Raw genomic sequence first — 19,147 nt, forward strand, 5'->3', positions numbered from 1 at the left:
CAACCATTAAATCCACATATACATTGGTACATTTACACATGAAAATAAAGGGAATGGATTTCTCATTAATGAATGCAATAAACAAACTAGAGATGGGACTACAATGTTCCACTCGACCATACATTGGCTAAGCCAACTCTCTCTTCAGCTAATCACCTCCATGCCATATTCTAAGCATGAATGTGGGACTCATAGAACATACCAAAAACACCAAAAAACATGGATACCACCAGAGTTCTATGCCTACACCATGAGGATTCTGTGTGTCTCCTATCCTCTTAAGCTTTACTGCAATCCACAGTCCGATCTAGGGATCTCTAAGCCCTACACCAAGACATACTCTCCAGGCTTTACCATAAATCCCATCGTGATATTACTAGGCCAAACGGAGACAAGATCCACCTCTTGGCTTCACCATATATCCCACCATTCACCAGGAATATTTTCTACATCCAATGAGGCACACAATCTGGCTTTACCACAACCCACAGTCTGGTTCAGGGGTTACTAGGCTAGTGGCTTTGCCATGATCCATAGTATGGTTGATTGACCACTAGGCCATGTGTTTGTCAGTTTGTAGATCCACCCCACTCATCTTTGAATCCAATCCATCCATCCCACATTAACTGAATGTGTGAACCCATCTCCTCAAAGCCATCAGGAAATGGCAAGGCTAGGCTAAAGAACAATGTCACACTTCACAAAACCCATGCCATGATAGAAAAGAACCACATGCAATACCACGCATGCCAAATATACCAAGGAAAATACACATGCAAGTTGATACCTACAATGAAGCATGTTGTAGGTGCTTGATCCTACCTTTCCTTGGTCGATATTTTCTTCCTCTTGCCTTCTTTTCCTTTCTTGCTCTAATGCCAAAGTGCTCCAAGAAGCTCTCTGTGTCCAAGAGTGAGAGAGAGAGAATAATGAGAGAGCTCCAAAACTCCACTGACAAAATGTTACCAACTTATCCTCGGAAGATTTTTTATGAATGAGGCCTCTATTTTCTTCATTTTCCATTATTTTCCTTTCATTTTCCTCCTCCCGTGCAACCTGTGACCTTTCACCTCCTTTCTCTCCTAATTTCCATTATCTTCATAAATAATTGTGCCAAAAATGCAATTTTTCCTTTCCAAAGCCTTAGCCATTTCCTTTTCTAATTTCCTTAGCCATAAGTTTCCCATCAACTATGGTTATTGTTTTTAACTTTTATTACATGGAATTTTCACCAGGGTTGTTACAGAATGATAATTTAAAGAGATAAATGAATAAAAAATGATGAGCATGTAAAGCTTTGCATACATATGCATAGGACACCTTTGTTTAAACGTGTAGATAATGCTCCACTCATATTCTAATGGTGACACGACATGTATTTAAAGCAATTGAAAGTTCAATGTAAAGCATTATCCATGATATGGAAAGCATTATCTGAAACAGTAGTTGTCGTGATGATGAACCACACTAGATGGTTCAAAACGAGTTGACAAAACGTTTCTCATCTGATTTTGACCGAAACATAGCTCAATGTTTATAATATGGATCACAGAAGCCTAAATTCGGAGATATTTGTCTTGTTTTGATCATTATTTTTCTTTTAGATTAAAGTTTAATTTATATTTGGATGGATGTATATTAATATTTTAAGTAGATTTCCCATGTTATCTACATGATACCAAATATGTGTGTAATTTTTATTCAAAATATCGACAACAATTTTTTTTTGAAATGATGAAGTTTAAATTTTGAGCTCAAATTTTTTGAGTTTAGTTTGGTTTTATGTGTATAATACATCATTCATTCTCCCTCTCAATATTTTCTACATTCAATAGGCACATACATTGAAACATATTCCATTAGATGTTATGGTGAATGTTAGGCCCCTATAATACTAGTGATTTCCTCATTACTATTGTCATTGTATCCCTTATTGTTATTATTGTGCCCCTATTATCCCTGTATTGTTATTAGTATGCCCCATAGAAACCCACTATTGTTACTTTTGTGCCCTTATGTTATTACTGTTATGTTAGCTTGATTATATTGTGACCCCTTAGACTCCCATATATACAAGGGAGGTTTAGTCATTTGTATCATCCAAATATTGTTCATTTGTGTAATGTAAAGGAGGTTGCCCCCTCGAAGAGGCTGAATTCTAAGGTGTTGATCTATCTTTTCTATATTTTTGTGAGCTAGTTTCCTAACATTTGGTATCAAAGTTTTGGATTCTAGGGTTTCGCTGCTCCAAACAGGTCATTGTGGAATTTTCGCTATAACTTTTTTTTCTGCGACATTTCAGAAGCTACAAAAAAATACCCATTTGAGCCGAAATCGTTCTGGACTTCGTGTCTGGATTTCAAAGCTTGTCTTGCTATATTTGCAGAGATATGATATGAGAAAGTTATGGTTTTTGCAGACTCCCGAATTACATTCCAAACGGGTGACCTGGGGAAAATTGCCATAACTTCTGTTTTCAGCATCAGATTGAAATTTCGTAAGAAGTTTCAGAAAGAGGATGGTCTGTAGCTTTCAGTATATCAGTTTGCGGTGATAAGGTCGAAAGAGTGACATGTGGCACGTCTTACAAGTTCACTCTACTGAATTAGTCTATTATAAGGTCACCGTGGGAGATTTGGCATAACTCTTCCTTGGGGAATCCAATAATGATCAACCTTGTAGGGTTAGAAAAAGGACTCAAATGACTACCATAGTACAAGATTTCATATATTTGAGGTCCGTAGTTACAGAGATACAACATATTCAATATCAAGCTCTTACAAAGTGGAAAAACGGTATGTAGTTTTTTTTAAATTTTGCATAAGAATGGTTTGAAACATTATTTTGAAGGAATTCAAAGGGAATAGTGAAGAATTATTAGAGCTAATTAATGCTGGAAGAAAGAAAATGGAAACACTTAGTAAGCAACCTGAAATCTCTAGCATGACACATGAAGAAGAGGAAGAAATGCAACATGATATATCAAAATTGCAAGACCAAGTACAACAAATTTCACTCTCACTAAAGGTAAATGAAGCCAATATGAATGGTGTGGAAGCTAATATGAGTGGAGTGCAAGTTAAGATGGATGGCTTGGAAGCTAAGATGGATGGCATGGAATCTAAGATGGATGGCATGGAAGCTAAGATGAATGGCATGGATGCTAAGATGAATGGCATGGATGATAAGATGGAATAATTGAAGATAAATTTGAATACGTTGGTACAAGAAATGGTCACTAATGGTGAAAGGGTAGTAAAGGAAACTCATGATGAGAACAAAATAAATGTTAATCATGATTTCATACACTCTAATGTTGGATTGAAGACCCACCATGTTCCAAAAATTGATATGAGGAAGTTTGATGGAAAGGATCTTGGAACATGGATACTATAGATGGAGCAATTTTTCGATCTCCGTAATGTGCAAAACACACAAAAGGTATGCATTGCAACTTTATATTTGGAACCAAATCAGTTTGTATGGTATCGATGGCTTTTCTCTCATAAACAAATTGTCACTTGGGCAATTTTTACAGAAGAAATGATAGCAGATTATGAGGATACAAAAAGCAACACATTTTTTAGCCAATTGATAAGTCTCAAACAAAAGGGTTCAATAATGGAGCACATTGAGGGCTTCCAAAAATTGAAAATAAGCGTGAAAGATATTCTAGAGGAGCATAGAATCGATGTGTTCGAGGAGCAAGAAAAATGGAAAGAAAAATTATGGCAACCAAGAAGCCTACCACTCACAACTATAAAGATGGAAGTGTTGTTGCCCCTAGCCTTCCACAACCTACAAGGTTGACACCACAAAAATTGGAAGAAAAAAGAGCAAAAGGGATTTGTTACAGTTGTGATAGCAAATACACTAAAGGTCATAAGTGTGCTGAGAAGAAATTATTCTACATAGATTGTGAAGAGGAGGAAGAAAAGGAACAAGAAATGTCAAAAGAAGAGGATATACTCCAGTAACCAACCCTATATAAAGAAGAAATGAATCTAACCATATCTTGTAATGCATTCACTGGAATTACCACTCCTCAAACTATCAAGATAGACTTGGACATATCAAGAAGAAAAATGTAATAATGTTGATTGATTCGGGAAGTACACATAATTTTATTCACTGTAAGATAGCAAAGGAATTAAATTGCTTCTATATGTAGCACCAGAGTGTCAAGTGATGGTTGCAAGTGGAGGAACCATAAATTGCTCTGGAGAGTACCATAATATCAAGCTATCCATGGGAGAATATGTATTGAATAGCCCAATGCTTTCCATTCCAATGGGTGGTTCTGATGTTGTACTAGGAATCCAATGGCTACAATCCTTGGGTACAATAGCTTTTAATTTTCAAGAACTTTTCATGAAATTTTGTGCGAAAGGAGAGGAAGCTGAATTAAGGGGTATTGCAGGGAAACTAGGAAAGATAATCATCTGTAATAGTATGACAAAGCTTCTAAAGAAGGAACAACAAGGTGTAATTGCACAATTATGTTCGCTAGAGGTTCCCACATCGAAATCATCTATTTCTCCAGATCTCCAAAAAGCCTTGGACAATAATTCCAAAGTATTTGAGACTCCCAAAGGTCTCCCACCTATTTGTGATCATGAGCATTCTATTCATTTGATTCCAGGAAGTGTTCCTCCAAACATCAGGTTGTACAGATATCCCTATGCCCAAAAGAGTTAAATTGAACATATGGTTGCAGAAATGCTAGAGGCTGGTATAATTCAACCTAGTCAAAGTTCTTTCTTTGCTCCAACGGTATTGGTGTACAAGAAGGATGGATCATGGCTCATGTGTTCGGATTATAGGGAGCTCAAGAATCTCACTGTTAAAGATAAATTTCCCATTCCTATCATTGATGAATTATTGGATGAATTGCATGGATCAATTTACTTCACCAAGTTGGATCTTCATTCAGGATATCATCAAATCAGAATGAAGACTGAAGACATTCCAAAAACAACATTTAGAACTCATGAGGGTCATTATGAATTTTTGGTCATGCCTTTTGCCCTTACCAATGCACCTTCTACATTTCAAGGTTTGATGAATTCCATTTTCAAACCCTTCATTAGAAAATTTGTGTTAGTATTTTTTGATGATGTACTAATCTACAGCAAGTCGTGGAAGGATCATGTTGAACATGTTGACAGGGTGCTCAAACTATTGGAGGAGAAACAATTATATGTAAAAATCTCCAAATGTTTCTTTGGAGTATAAGAGGTGGAATATCTGGGTCAGATTGTATCTCATGATGGTGTTAAGGAAAACCCTAGCAAAATTAAATCCATTAAGGAATGGAAAACCCCACATCCATAAATCATCTATGAGGATTTCTCGGGTTGACAGGGTATTATCGCAAGTTTGTTAAGAATTATGGGAGAATAGTAGCACCTCTAACAACATTATTGAAGAAAGATGCAATTTCATGGACTCCAGAAGCAACAAAGGCCTTCGAACATCTTAAAGAGGAAATGTGCCAAGCACCGGTCTTAGCTACGCCAGACTTCACAAAAATCTTTATTGTGGAATGTGATGCTTCAGGAAATGGAATTGGTGTTGTTTTAATGCAAGATTAAATACCCATTGCTTTTGAAATTCATCCAATCAAGGGAAATTATTTACACAAAGCTATTTATGAGAAGGAAATGTTGGCAATACTACATGCACTTAAGAAATGGCGACCCTACCTAATGGGAAGACACTTCAAGGTAAAAACAGATCATGATATTGTTAAATACTTTTTAGAACAAAGATTATCCTTTGAACAGGAAAAAAAATAGGTCACAAAGATGTTGGGTTATGACTTTGAAATCATCTAAAAAAATGGAAGCAAAATGTTGTGGCAGATGCACTCTCAAGAAACGATGAGGATGTGCAAACATTGTTGTGCGCCACTTCTATTATCCAACCAGATTGGATAAGCGAAGCAAGGGAGGAATGGAAGAATGACGAAGAAGTGTGGGCACTCATTCGAAAGTTACAACAAGATCCCAATACATATGATACATTTAGTCGGAAAAATGATTCATTATGGTACAAAGATCGCTTATACCTATGTAAGAATTCCCAACTCAAACAAGAGATTCTTATGGAATTGCACACTTCTCCCTTAGGAGGGCACTTAGGATTTTTAAAAACTTACCATAGGGTTAAGAAGGAATTTTTTTGGGATGGCCTTAAATCGGATATTCAAAATTTTTTGGTGGAATGTTTGGTTTGCCAACAAAATAAAGTTGAAACAATTAAGACCCCAGGTCTATTACAACCTTTATCCATTCAAAGCCAATGTTGGGAGGAGGTTTTAATGGAATTTATCACAAGTTTACCCAAGTCCGAAGGAAAGAGTGTCATCATGGTGGTAGTTGACAGACTTACCAAGTATGTACACTTTTATGCATTATCACATCCATTTAAATCTAGTATAGTTTCTACTGCATTTATGGAAATAATTCAAAAGCTAGATGGAAACCCAAAGATTATTGTAAGTGACAGAGATCCCATTTTCACTGGAAATTTTTGGAGAGAATTATTTTCTTGTCTCGGTACTTAGTTAGCTCATAGCTCATCCTATCATCCTCAATTTGATGGGAAAACTAAGATAGTAAACAAATGTTTGGAAGGATATCTTCGTTTGTTTCTATCTAATAAGCAGACACAATGGGTCAAATGGTTGCCTCTAGCTGAATGGTGGTATAAGACTTCCTTCCATACTGCAGCAAAAATGACCCCATTTATGGCACTTTATGGATATCACCCACCATCCATCACATCATATTTAAGATAAAATTCTAAGGTTCAAGGAGTGGAACATCACATCGAGCATCAACGACAAGTTCTCCAACTCTTAAAGTGTAACCTCACATTGGCACAGAACAGAATGAAACAATACGCAGATCAACATCGTAGCGAAAGAAGTTTTGATGTAGGTGACTGGGTATTCCTACGACTACAACCATATAAAAAAATGTCCCTCAAGAAAGCTAAGAAGGATAAAATTATCACCAAAGTATTATGGTTCATACACGGTGTTGCAAAAGATTGGTACTATGGCATATGAATTGGAGCTTATTGCAGCTTCCCGAGTGCACCTAGTTTTCCATGTTTCATGTTTAAAGAAGGTTATAGGTGAGAAGCTCCCAGTTCAAACAATAATGGCAGAACTTGACGAGGAAGGAAATATCATATTGGAACCAGAAGTGGTCACAGAAACAAGAACTCAACAGCTATGAAATCGATCAATTTCAGAGTATCTCATCAAGTGGAAGAACTTATCTGCTATGGGAGGATGAGAATTTTATACAGAAGCATCCAAAACTACTCAAGAATTGAGGATAATCCTTTTCGGAAGGAGAGGGGCATGTTAGGCCCCTATAATACTAGTTATTCTCCCATTACTATTGTCATTATATTCCTTATTGTTATTATTGTGCCTCTATTGTCCCCATATTGTTATTAATATGCCCCATAGAAACCCACTATTATTATTTTTGTGCCCTTATGTTATTACTGTTATGTCGGCTTGATTATATTATGATCCCTTAGACTCCTATATATATAAGGGAGGTTTATTCATTTGTATCATCCAAGAATTGTTCATGTGTGTAATGTAAAGGAGGTTTCCCCCTCAAAGAGGATGAATTCTAAGGCATTGATCTATCTTTTCTATCTTTTTGTGAGTTGGTTTCCTAACAGTGAACAACTTCACATAGAATTCAATTAAGTATTTGAATTCCTGAACTATTTGTAGTTTGACTAGAACCGTGCTTAGCATTATTGTTTTTGAACTTCACTTATTTTCAAGCTCCTCACCCCCTCCCACTTGTTCAAGATCTTGAAATATGACAACTTGATAGTTAAAAATATATATTGTTGGACCATTGAACCCAAAAAAAACATTATTCACAAAAGACATGACATGAGTCACTTTGGGTACAAGAAGGTGATGAGTGGAAAGGTTACTAAAACTATAAATAATTTTAGAAAAAATGGTTAAACAACTAAGAAATCAAGCAATTATTGATTACCTCATCAAATGGAAGAACCTACCGGTGGAAGAAGCAACATGGGAAGATGAGCTGTTAATCCATCAACAATCACATATAGTCAAGTGTTGATGAAAACACTTCTTCAAAGAGGAGGGGCATGTTAAGCCCCATGTTAACCAAAAATCTCCTTATTAATCCCTAGATATTAAGTGATTATATTCTATTGTTATATTGTTATATATGCTAATGTCTCCCATGGTCCCACTTATTTTAATTGTACCCTTTGTTTCCTATATATACACTAAGGAGACCTAGTCTTAAGATCATCAAATATTTGCTTGTACATTGTATTCATTGTAAAAGGAGGTTTCCCCCATGAAGAGGATTCTAATAATTGGTTTCTTGCCATTATTAAGGCACGAGGACAATAACATGTCCTCTATGACTATTTTGTGAATTTTTAGTTGGTTGAAATGCACTCTAAGGCATGATGACACACCCAACTAGGTTGTTCTTTAATTGATTGTAACCTATAAAAATAGTTCAAAGTGCTCAAGATAATCATTCACCTTCATCCAATCTCTAGAACATGCTAGTATCTTTCTAGACAATTTTCGATGGAAGGGCCACTCCAACACCTATACTACTATATGTTGCCTCCATGAGAACCCAAGCTTTCCAAGTGACTTCATTCTGAAGGGATGATCATGAAGCTAGTTTGAAGAAATGAAATCAACCCCCTAACCTACCACTTCACTTTAAAACATAGTGAGTAACATTGAACAATTTTTTGAATCTAATTTTTTGAGCTTTGCTACCACTTGTCATGGACCATAAAGTTTTTCACAAAATTTTCCTTTTGTTATCTCCAATTGCACAACACTTCCTTGCCTCAACAGCAGTTACGTATCTTGACTCACTTGTGGCTACAACAACTAAACTATGCTCTCCACTTAAAGTCTACCCATAACTTCACTTTAAGCTATAACAGCTATGGCTAACACAACCTAATTCATACAAAACTAGCCATGCACTACCCCACCATAGTGTCAAAACATCCCAAGGATACTTATCCAATATTATAGTGTAGCCACCACAAAGAAACACAAGGAAGATGAGACCCATCCAAGTTAAAACAACCACAATATACAAGTATAGGAAACACCAAAAGTGAATGCCTTAACTATATTTATAGCAAAAATGTTACAATGTAAAATAGATGAGCATGATGATAGATTACTTATACTAGGCATATGTGCATACACATAATCTCAATAAAACCCTCATAGAGCCAAATGCCTACCTATTATAGGTCATGTTTTCTTCTTCATCTCAATTGTCCAATGCAATTTGTTATACTATTCCCAACCCAAATCTGAGCACCGCTAGAGAGATTCTTACACTTCTTGAATGACTTTTTCTTATTTCTTAAATATCTTAACACATTGAGGCATCTTTCTTTTTAATATATGACACATGTTATGCACTTGCAAGCCTCTTCATTCTAAGTTGTGGACCCAAGTGTCGTTCATCATCGTGCTTCAATTCGATGACTTATTTTCCAATTATGTGCCAAGTTATTCAAACTCATCCTCAATCTATCAAGGTCATCCCAAGTTTACCTAGTTCATCTATTTGAATGTGCCAAGTGCAGTCTGTGATCCAGTTATCATTCTTAAACTTATCTCAAGCAAAATTCAATGGCTAAGAGATAATTTTCCCTTTAGTTCTACATATCTAACATATCTAACTCACGTTCCGAAGACTTCCTCACTCATATAAAATGAACATAAAAAACTTTCATTTCTTCATAAGTTGATAAAGCAAGCAATATTTAACTTTAAACCTTCTCCACCTAGGTAATACACTTACTACCATCTAACTTCCCACATAATAAGTAACATACCATTGAATGTTTAATTAACAAATTTTATCCAACTATATATATATATTAATATTAAAGATATTAAATAATAAAGCATTGGATTTTCTTGTCCTTTCTTGTTAATTTTAAAGATATTATAAATAATTAATATTTTCTAACTTCTTTCATAATATGTAACATACCATTAAATATTTAATTAACAATAAATAAATAAATCTATATATATATTAAATAATAAAACAAATTATAAATAATTAATATTTTAAATTATGAGTTCATATACCTATTTTGAGCAGCTCAACTTTACAGAAATTCACAGTATCCTTCGAGTGGACTGAAAATAAGTAACTTACAAATGGGCATTAAATGTGAAAAGCGGTATATGCTCACCGTAAACTAGTTATCCAACTCTAACCCCGCTCATTTCATGGTCACATATTTGTTGCCGTTAGGGTCACCCATGAGATAAACGAAAAAGTTACGGGACTTAACTACACTCTACCACATCTACCCGGACAACAGCTAAAGGATATCTAGTCAAACATCTACCCTGATGCTCTAGTGATTCCAATATATTTAACAGCAACATCATCTTTCTTCCCAGCACATCTGAGCATTTCTGAGAAGAAGGTGGAGGCCAGTTCCATCCATGGAGAAACATGATAGGAAGGAATATTTCTCTAGTATATTTAACAGCAACATAATATTTCATCCCAGAACATCTGAGCATTTCTGAGAAGAAGGTGGAGACGATTTCCATCCATGGAGAAACATGATATGAAGGAATTAAGCTAACTGTAAATGTTTTGGGGTCTGTCATGGTGCCACCTTCGCGACCTTCTCCTAGAACCATACTCTTTCTCTCCATTCTAGATGACCATCTTATCGTAAGGAGCATATTCGATACATTGATTATGTATAACAATGAGTGTCATAATATTTATGGCACCACAAATCCTGTGAAATGTATTAGGGATGCACTGTCATGAGTATTTGCGTACTATTACACACTTGCAGGCCGGGTAAAGAGAACCGAAGACGGCCGAAAACTGCAGGTAGAGTGCACAGGACAGGGAGCTCTCTTTGTGGAGGCCTCCACGCATAACACTGTTTCATTGCTAGGCGAGTTAGAGGAGCTGAAACCTTCATTTGAGAGACTGGTTTTTCAGTTACCGCTGACAGCACAAGTCGAGGACGTACCCCCTCTCATTTTTTAGGTAAACCTTTTCCTCTTACTTTGCCATTATTCCCCAGATTTATTCCCCAGATTTTAATGGATCAGGTCAATTCCAAAGTGTCGTTCATCACCTTGCCTCATCCTAAGTTATATTTTCATGTATCTCTTTTATTTCCTTTTAATTGTTGTTTTTCATCCAACTGAATTATATTTACTAATGTGTTCTGTATTTTTAGAGAATTTTCATTTTTAATATAATGCAATTTATTTTAAATGCAGGTTTCTTGATAATATCTAACGTATTTTGTTCAGTATTTTTAGATAATTTTTAGTTCTATAATATAATACAGTTTTTTTAAAAGCATATTCTTTGATGATAACTAAGATACTTTGTTACGTTTGAGTACTCATTTTTTCAATACTGTAGATTCCTTGATGATACCTAAGATATTTTGTTAGGTCAGATACGCTTTCACATTTTTCTAACTGGATACGTTTTTTTCTTAAATAGAGAAAAGTTAGAATGTCTATTAACTTGTCTATATTTTAAGCTAATTTTTATCGAGATGAACATAATTAAACTATTTTATATTTATATTTATATTTTCAATTTCTTTTTAGTTCATGTAATTTAAAATTGGTTAAAAAATATTGAAAATATAAGTTAAGGCTATGTAATACACTTGATTTGATGAGTTTCTCATGGCTTTAAAGTTATTTAGGTTTTTAAAAATGCAAATTAAGTAATAAAAAATAAATTATAAAAAAGACAAAAAACAATTAAACCTATATAAAATTCAAATTTCCCCCTTTTATAATCTATTTTTTTTATTTTAAATATTTTTAAAAAACATATATAGTAACTAGTATTAATTTGCACCTACATAATTTTGATTTTTGTCTTTAGCTAAAGTTTGACCTAAATGTTGTTGACTATGGAAATTTGAGTGGGTGGTGGTATGGTACATTGGGTTCTCGCCTAATAAGTTAGGGAGAGATTGATTGATATTGTTTGAGTTGGGTGGTGGTGTATTAGTTAGAGGAACACAAGTCATTACTACATGTAGGGTGAATTTAATTAAGAGTGTTATTGTTCACCACCTTTGTCATTTTCCATTTCTGTTTGCATACATAGCAATTTATCTATCTAGTTCATGATATTTTTTTCTTGTACCATCTTTGTAGTAGTGATTTGAGGGTGGTGGTGCAATTATTAATGGAGGTGGCTTTACTGGTACATTGATTTGTTGTTGGGAATTCCTCTTACCACAACTTCTTCAGAGTAATGATTTCAGTAAGTTTTTACAAACTCTGTTGTTGTTTGCATGCATGATGGTTTCTTTTTGCTCAATGTCTTTAACAATTGACTCTTTTCATTAGTCTACTCCATAGTTTGGTTTTCTTGTTTATATATTTTTCCTCCCATGCCTTATTTACAATGGTGGCCTGAGGGTAGTGGTGTAGTTACTACTAGAGAAGGCTTTATTCATATACAAGTTCATGGTTGGAAATTCCTATGCCACTTGGCTTCTTCAGAGTAGTTCTTTGAGCATGTTACAAAGATTTTAGTCTATAGGTTGTTAAGCGATGCTCTCTTTAGGTTTGTGATTCCTATGCCTGGTATTTTTTGCATTATGGATCATCCCTTAAAAACATGGTTTCACCATACAAAACATAATTTCAATTAGAAAAATTGATGCATGGAGATTTGAACATGGGGTTGTTGGAATTACTAAAATTTCTATCTTGCTCAAAGTCACTCTAGTCAAGTCTCTACAAAACCTTTCATGGGATATTTATATAACGCAACATAAGTGTAAACATACACTCCTTGAACTGTCTATCTACTATAAGTGGTTTTCATTTAAGTTCTTATTTTTATTTTCATAAAGATTATAGATTGATACTAACTATTTTGGAAGGTTTTTTTATAACTCTTTTTTCTTCTCACATCAATTTCTTGTTGTTGATGAAGTTATGTGCCCCATTGTGTAGTGTCCTTGCACTCAATAATCTATGTTTTTTCTTTAAGTTGAAAAGATGACAACACCAATGTGAATGTATTTAGGAATATCTTCTCACTATTACTTCTGAGATTTCACTATTATCTTATGCATGCATGCCTTACCTTTTTTATTGGATCGAAGAGCTACCATGGTGTTTTAGTTGGGGGTAATTTACCTATAGTTCTAGAACACAATGCAATCTAGAAGCTTTATTAGATTTTAGGTTCTAAAGGTGTATGTAGTTATATTAGTTAAAAATATGGACTTGTATTTTTCTTTTCCAGATAGTATCGCTCAAAACATAGGCATTCTTGATAATTTGTAATGGTATTTAAATATTTTCTCCAATAATAACTTGTGTTAAGTCTCTTAGTTTCACTCTAGTTACTCTATATAAATCTCTATAAAACCACTATAGACAAATATTTTAAATTCCAAGGTTTGAAAATTGCCTCAATCAAAACTCATATGTGAAAGTTATGCCTCGTGGAAGTTGACCTACCTTATTGAAAATCATGGTAGTAGTGGATGCTCATTTAATCCCACATTACACGCACATCTAGGACTGGCCACATGTGGAATTTCAAGAATATTCTAAAAAATCCAAAACCCTTTCACAATTAAGGTTTGTAGAAGTCAAAGTAATTGTAAATGACTATTGGGTTATGTTAAATACCAAGTTATTATGAGGAAAATGGGTTTCATTTTTCCTCATTATACTCATTTCATAGTTGAGAAAAACATTTGAGAGTGGTATTTTCATAGCATAGTAGAGGAGTAGGATGTTGTAGTAATTGTTTATGCCACAAGGTGAAAAGGTAAATCGATAAGAATTGTCGTTCCTCTGTATGTGCATTTTCATAATTGAATCATATAGGTAAGAGGATAGCACCCCCTCCCCCCCTTCCCCTCCCCTCCTTGTTGGGTTTTGAACGATGAACATTGTGCTCATTTGTTTGGATGGTGTTTTCATGCCATGTTCTTTCCCTATCTTATTTTAGTTATTTTATAAATTTAAAAATGTTAATAATTACGTAATGTGGAACCCAAGGAAGATTAATCTAGATAATCTAAGATCTTACAATATTACACGATCCATTGTGATGCACATTTCTAGTGGAATATCCATAATATTTTAAAGGTTAGGATAAAACTATGGAATCTTTTTTATTGGCCAATATTCCTTTGAATGTAGGTAATATTGATAACTTATTACAATAGTTTTATGCTACAACTATCTATGGGATTAAGAGACAGTGAAAGAAAACATAATTGTTACAAATCCTTCATTGACTCATCTTTTATCTTTTCTTAGGTCTTAGATATGTGTGCATTCTGGTAAACACACCCATGTATATTTACCAATGAATTAGTTTAGATTTCACTATTAGTTTCTAGATGAATGATTGTTATTTTTTTAGGAATCAAAGAGCTACAAGCTTGTTTTGGTTAGTGGAATTTCATGTTCAATTTTGAAATGAAAAATGGGATTTAAACCTATATTCGAATTCCTTGATAAAATATGTATTTGACCTTCATTTTTGGCCGGATAGTTTTCCTCTATAAATAGATAGTCATAGTCGTAGTTATACCTACACAATAGTAGTAACTTAGTCCAAAATAATTGGGCGTTTGAAGATTCATGCTTTCAAGTAGTGTTTCTTTGATCCCTTGAAAAATATGGGATTCCTCATTATACATGTGTTTGGCATCTTTCAAAATATGATAGTCAATATTAAGCAATATTAGTACAATAAAGAGCTAAAAACTCATGTTCATGCCATATTTGCATATATATGTTTAAATACTATGTTTGGCTTTCTAATTTTTTTTTGATGCAATATTTTACCAAAAAGGCCATAATTTGAAGTGGAGTTGTGAATAAGATATCAATATGTTAGTGTCCTAATCATTTTGTGTAGGCATATCATTTACCTTATTGATGCTACCATTATCTCTAAATGAATGTAGGGAGTTAAGTTCAATGGATGCCTTATGACAATATTGCTTTGTATTTTTTAAAATGTTTACCAATATTATATACACAAATTGAATTGTTGTCCATAATTTAAATTTCATAAGAAAAAAATAAAAATAAAAATAAAAAATAATCTTGTTAATAATTTTTTTGAGTTAACAATTAAGTCATTTTTCATGGATTTTAAATTAAATTTTCATTTATATTTATCAATTTATTTTTTAATTTTTTGTAAAACTCTAGTAACATGAAATAACAACTAGATATAAACTATCATAATAAATATTTCTAAAATTAATTGAGTTTTATCTTTATGGAGGGAGATAAATAATTTTAGTAAATTGTATTGATAGTTAATTTTTCATTACTTTTAACATTTTTTGTATTTTTTCCCAAAATTTAAAGTTGGATAAACATGAAATAATAACTAAATATAAACTATAATAATAAGTTTTATCTTTTATCTATAGAGATAAATAATTTTAGTAAAATTGTATTGATAGTTAATTCTCCATTACCCTAACAATTTTTAAATTTTTTCCCCAATTTAAAGTTTGGTAAATTTATTTTATCAATACGAGTAGGAAGATGTGACATTCAATACAAAACTTGTATTCAATATATTGGAAACGTGACAGTTTAGAAATGTGATAGTGCAAAGGATGATTAAATAAAAAGAAGCCTAAATATTTCTTTTTTTCCATGGATTAAAATAATGAAAATAAAAAACTATAACTCATTTTCAAAATGACTTTTGTCATGCTAGTTCAAGATGGAAAGTGTTTTCATTTGACTCTAAAATGGAGCTATAATGCAGAAGTCTTACTACATTTCTATTTGTAAAAGTATTCACAGTTAGATCATTGACTAGTTAAAAATGTCAACTTGCTTTCCTTTTCTCAGGGTGGTTATTATTCTTCTTAGTAACAACATTGTGCACACATTGTTTACGTATGTGGAATTTGTAAAAGAAACTATACATTTCTATGCCATATTCATTAATCTCTTGCTAAGTTTGGTTTCCAAATTAAATATTGTTAATAGAAATTTATATATTTTTTTATTTTTACTATTAAGATGGGAGGTGACTTACATAAATTTCATTTTTAATTTTAAAGTTTTATTAAAATTGAAATATTTTTAATTTATATAAATTTTACCTTTAATTTATAATTTTATTAGAATTAAAATAGTTTTAAAATCCTCCCAATATTCTAGTTATTAAATGGTATTTTGTTGTATTATTGTCATGTTAAAAATATATGAGTTTATATTACGTTTTCTTTTTACTAGTATTCATTTAGAAATAGATGAGCATGGTAACTTGTAGTGTTAGTTAGACTTCTACTATGATAACAATTTCATCTAAAATTATTGTAATATTTAATTGTTAGAAATGTTTAATGATTTTTTGATTCTTTAAAAGAGTATGGAGCTCAACATAATATTTATGTTTCATAGCTCGAGAAATTATATTCTTTCCCTATTTTATTTTAGTTATTTTATAAATTTGAACAAAGCTAATAATTAATTAATTAATTTGGAATTTGAGAAAAATTAATCGATATAATCTAATATTTTAAGATTTTGTAATATTAAATGATCCATTCTCATGATCTATTCTAGTGGAAAATCCATCATAGTTTAAAGGTCAAGATAATACTATGGAATTTTTTTATTGGATAATATTTCTTGAATGTAGGTAATATTTATAACTTATTATAATAGTTACCTATGGGATTAAGAGATAGTAAAAGAAAACATAATTATTGGCCATCCTTCCTTCATTCATTGATATTTGCCTCTTGATTAGTACTTAGATATGAGGGAATCGTTGTAAACATAACCATGTATATTGACCAATGATTGATTTTGAGGTTTCACTATTAGTTTTTACATTCATGATTCTTACCTTTTTAGGATTCAAAGAGCTACATGTTTGTTTTGGTTAGTGGCATTTCAAGTTTAATTTTGAAATGTAAAGAGGGCCTTTAAGCTAAGTTAGTAACCTAGTTACAAAAGGGATTGTGGTTGCATCATTTCCTTGTTAAAATATAAATTTTACCTTAATTTTTGGGTGGATAGTTTTCCTCTAAAAATAGATAGTTGTGTTAGCTTATAGCAATAGTTATACCTCAATAATAATATTATCTTAGTCCAAAATAATTGGACTTTTTAAGTCTCATGTTTTCAGGTAGTGTTTCTTTGATGTGGTGAAAAATACTATATTCATCATAATACTTGTGTTGGATAGGTAAATCCCCTCTGCGGACAGAGGCGATCCCACTAGCCTAAGACAGAACTAGCCACAATCAATTCACGCTGCTACGCAAGTTCCTAGTTGTACACTAAGGGTGAATTAAGAAGACCAACCTGGAGTCCAACGCTAAAGTCGATGCAGAGTTGATATCCTCGCTCCCTTGCTCCAGCAGGTCACAATCCTAGCGATCCTCGCGAACGGACACCTGCACACACAAAGGACGAAGCAGATACAAGCATAAAATCCACCAAAGTACAACTATATTTCAGTCAGAAAGGAAATAAATCAAACATCATTATAGTAGACAATGAGATTGGAACCATAACAGCAGTCGTTCATTAATGAATAATAGACGGGAAAAGTTACAACCAAGGTTCTGACGTTGAACCTCTCCTCTGGCTGGGCGAGCAGCTATGTGTGTCTTGCAATATACCTCCTCTCCGGCAGCATAACCTCTCTATGCTTCACTATCACTCACGACAAGCATAATCACAACTAGCATTACTCAAAAACTAGCTTGTCTAATGCATGAGGACAAACATTTATAGATGGAGAAGGGAGGAAGATTCAATGAACCAGGACACCCATTGTGGATTGGCATTATCTCTGAAAGGATAGATGTCAAGGATAGATGATGACTCTCGACCTCTATCCGATGGATTTTACCCTCAAAAGACTTCGTGATCTGAAGGGAGAAAGCATATGGGTGCGCGTTTGTCAAAAATCATTACCAAACTAGGTTGGCGCGGGTGTTGTTCTGTGACAGAGCGCAAATGGTCGCACCCCCTTTTGAGGATCTCAATGATTGGCGCAGGTAGGACACTATGGACCTGCGCCAATGGAAAAAGAGCACTTTTCAGGGATAATTTGCAGAAGGTGTCTTCAGGGAACATGAAGTACATACTCAGGGGAATATAATGCAAGTGTTTTTGGGTTATGTCACTGTTCACAGGTCCCGAAATTCGTCCTCCAATGTACGGGAACGGGGCGATAGGGACGGTGACCAATGGTGACAAATTACTGTGTAACAGATGCCCCCCAAAGCATGAGGCCCGAGAGGGAGAGAGGGGTGAAATGCTTTACAAGAACACATATAGCTGCCGCCGAAGATCTGCATTGAGAGGAACGACTGATAGTTCAATTACATGATGTACATGGTATGGTCGCAACCATCCATAAGAGAGTACATAAATAATCTAGATCCATGGTATGGACGCAGCCATCTGGTTAGGATCAATGAATTGACTCAGGTATGGTTGCAGCCATCCAGTGAATGAGTCATGTATCAAGAATCACGCCTGGATTACAATAGACACAATCCAGGGTCTTGCGCTCCATCTCGACCCGATCAAGAGTACAAGTTCAAGCATGCAAATATGTGAGTTGAAGTCGAACATGCATGAACATCGTCTGATTACCAGTCAATAATGGAAATTGTTAACAGACGCGAGAGGTACCACCAATAATGACATTGGCCCTTGAGGTACTATAGGTACAATCTATGACGTGCGAATTAATGAGCTGACGTCGAACACCCGTAGAATCATTCGATCGGAGGCCAATGATGAAAACCTCACGTCAAACACGAAGAACCTACCATTGAGGCATGCAGGCTCCAAGGCACTGGAAGGGAGTCTCTAGATCAGCTTCCTGGATAATGAGCTGAAGTCGGCAGGAAGTGACCTTGATCGAAGGTGGGCCATAATGTTTCCCACATCATCGACACGAGACAGAGAGATAATGTTGTGAATCAAGATCATGTGAACTATCAGATGGAGGTTGTTGCTTTTCAGAGGTCAACTTCTCTTGAACATATCGGCGGCACGATAGTGGAATTG

Source organism: Pinus tabuliformis, chromosome 7 (genome assembly GCF_031772625.1).
Source record: "Pinus tabuliformis cultivar Carrire ecotype Pingquan chromosome 7, CPIR1, whole genome shotgun sequence".
Taxonomy (NCBI): domain Eukaryota; kingdom Viridiplantae; phylum Streptophyta; class Pinopsida; order Pinales; family Pinaceae; genus Pinus; species Pinus tabuliformis.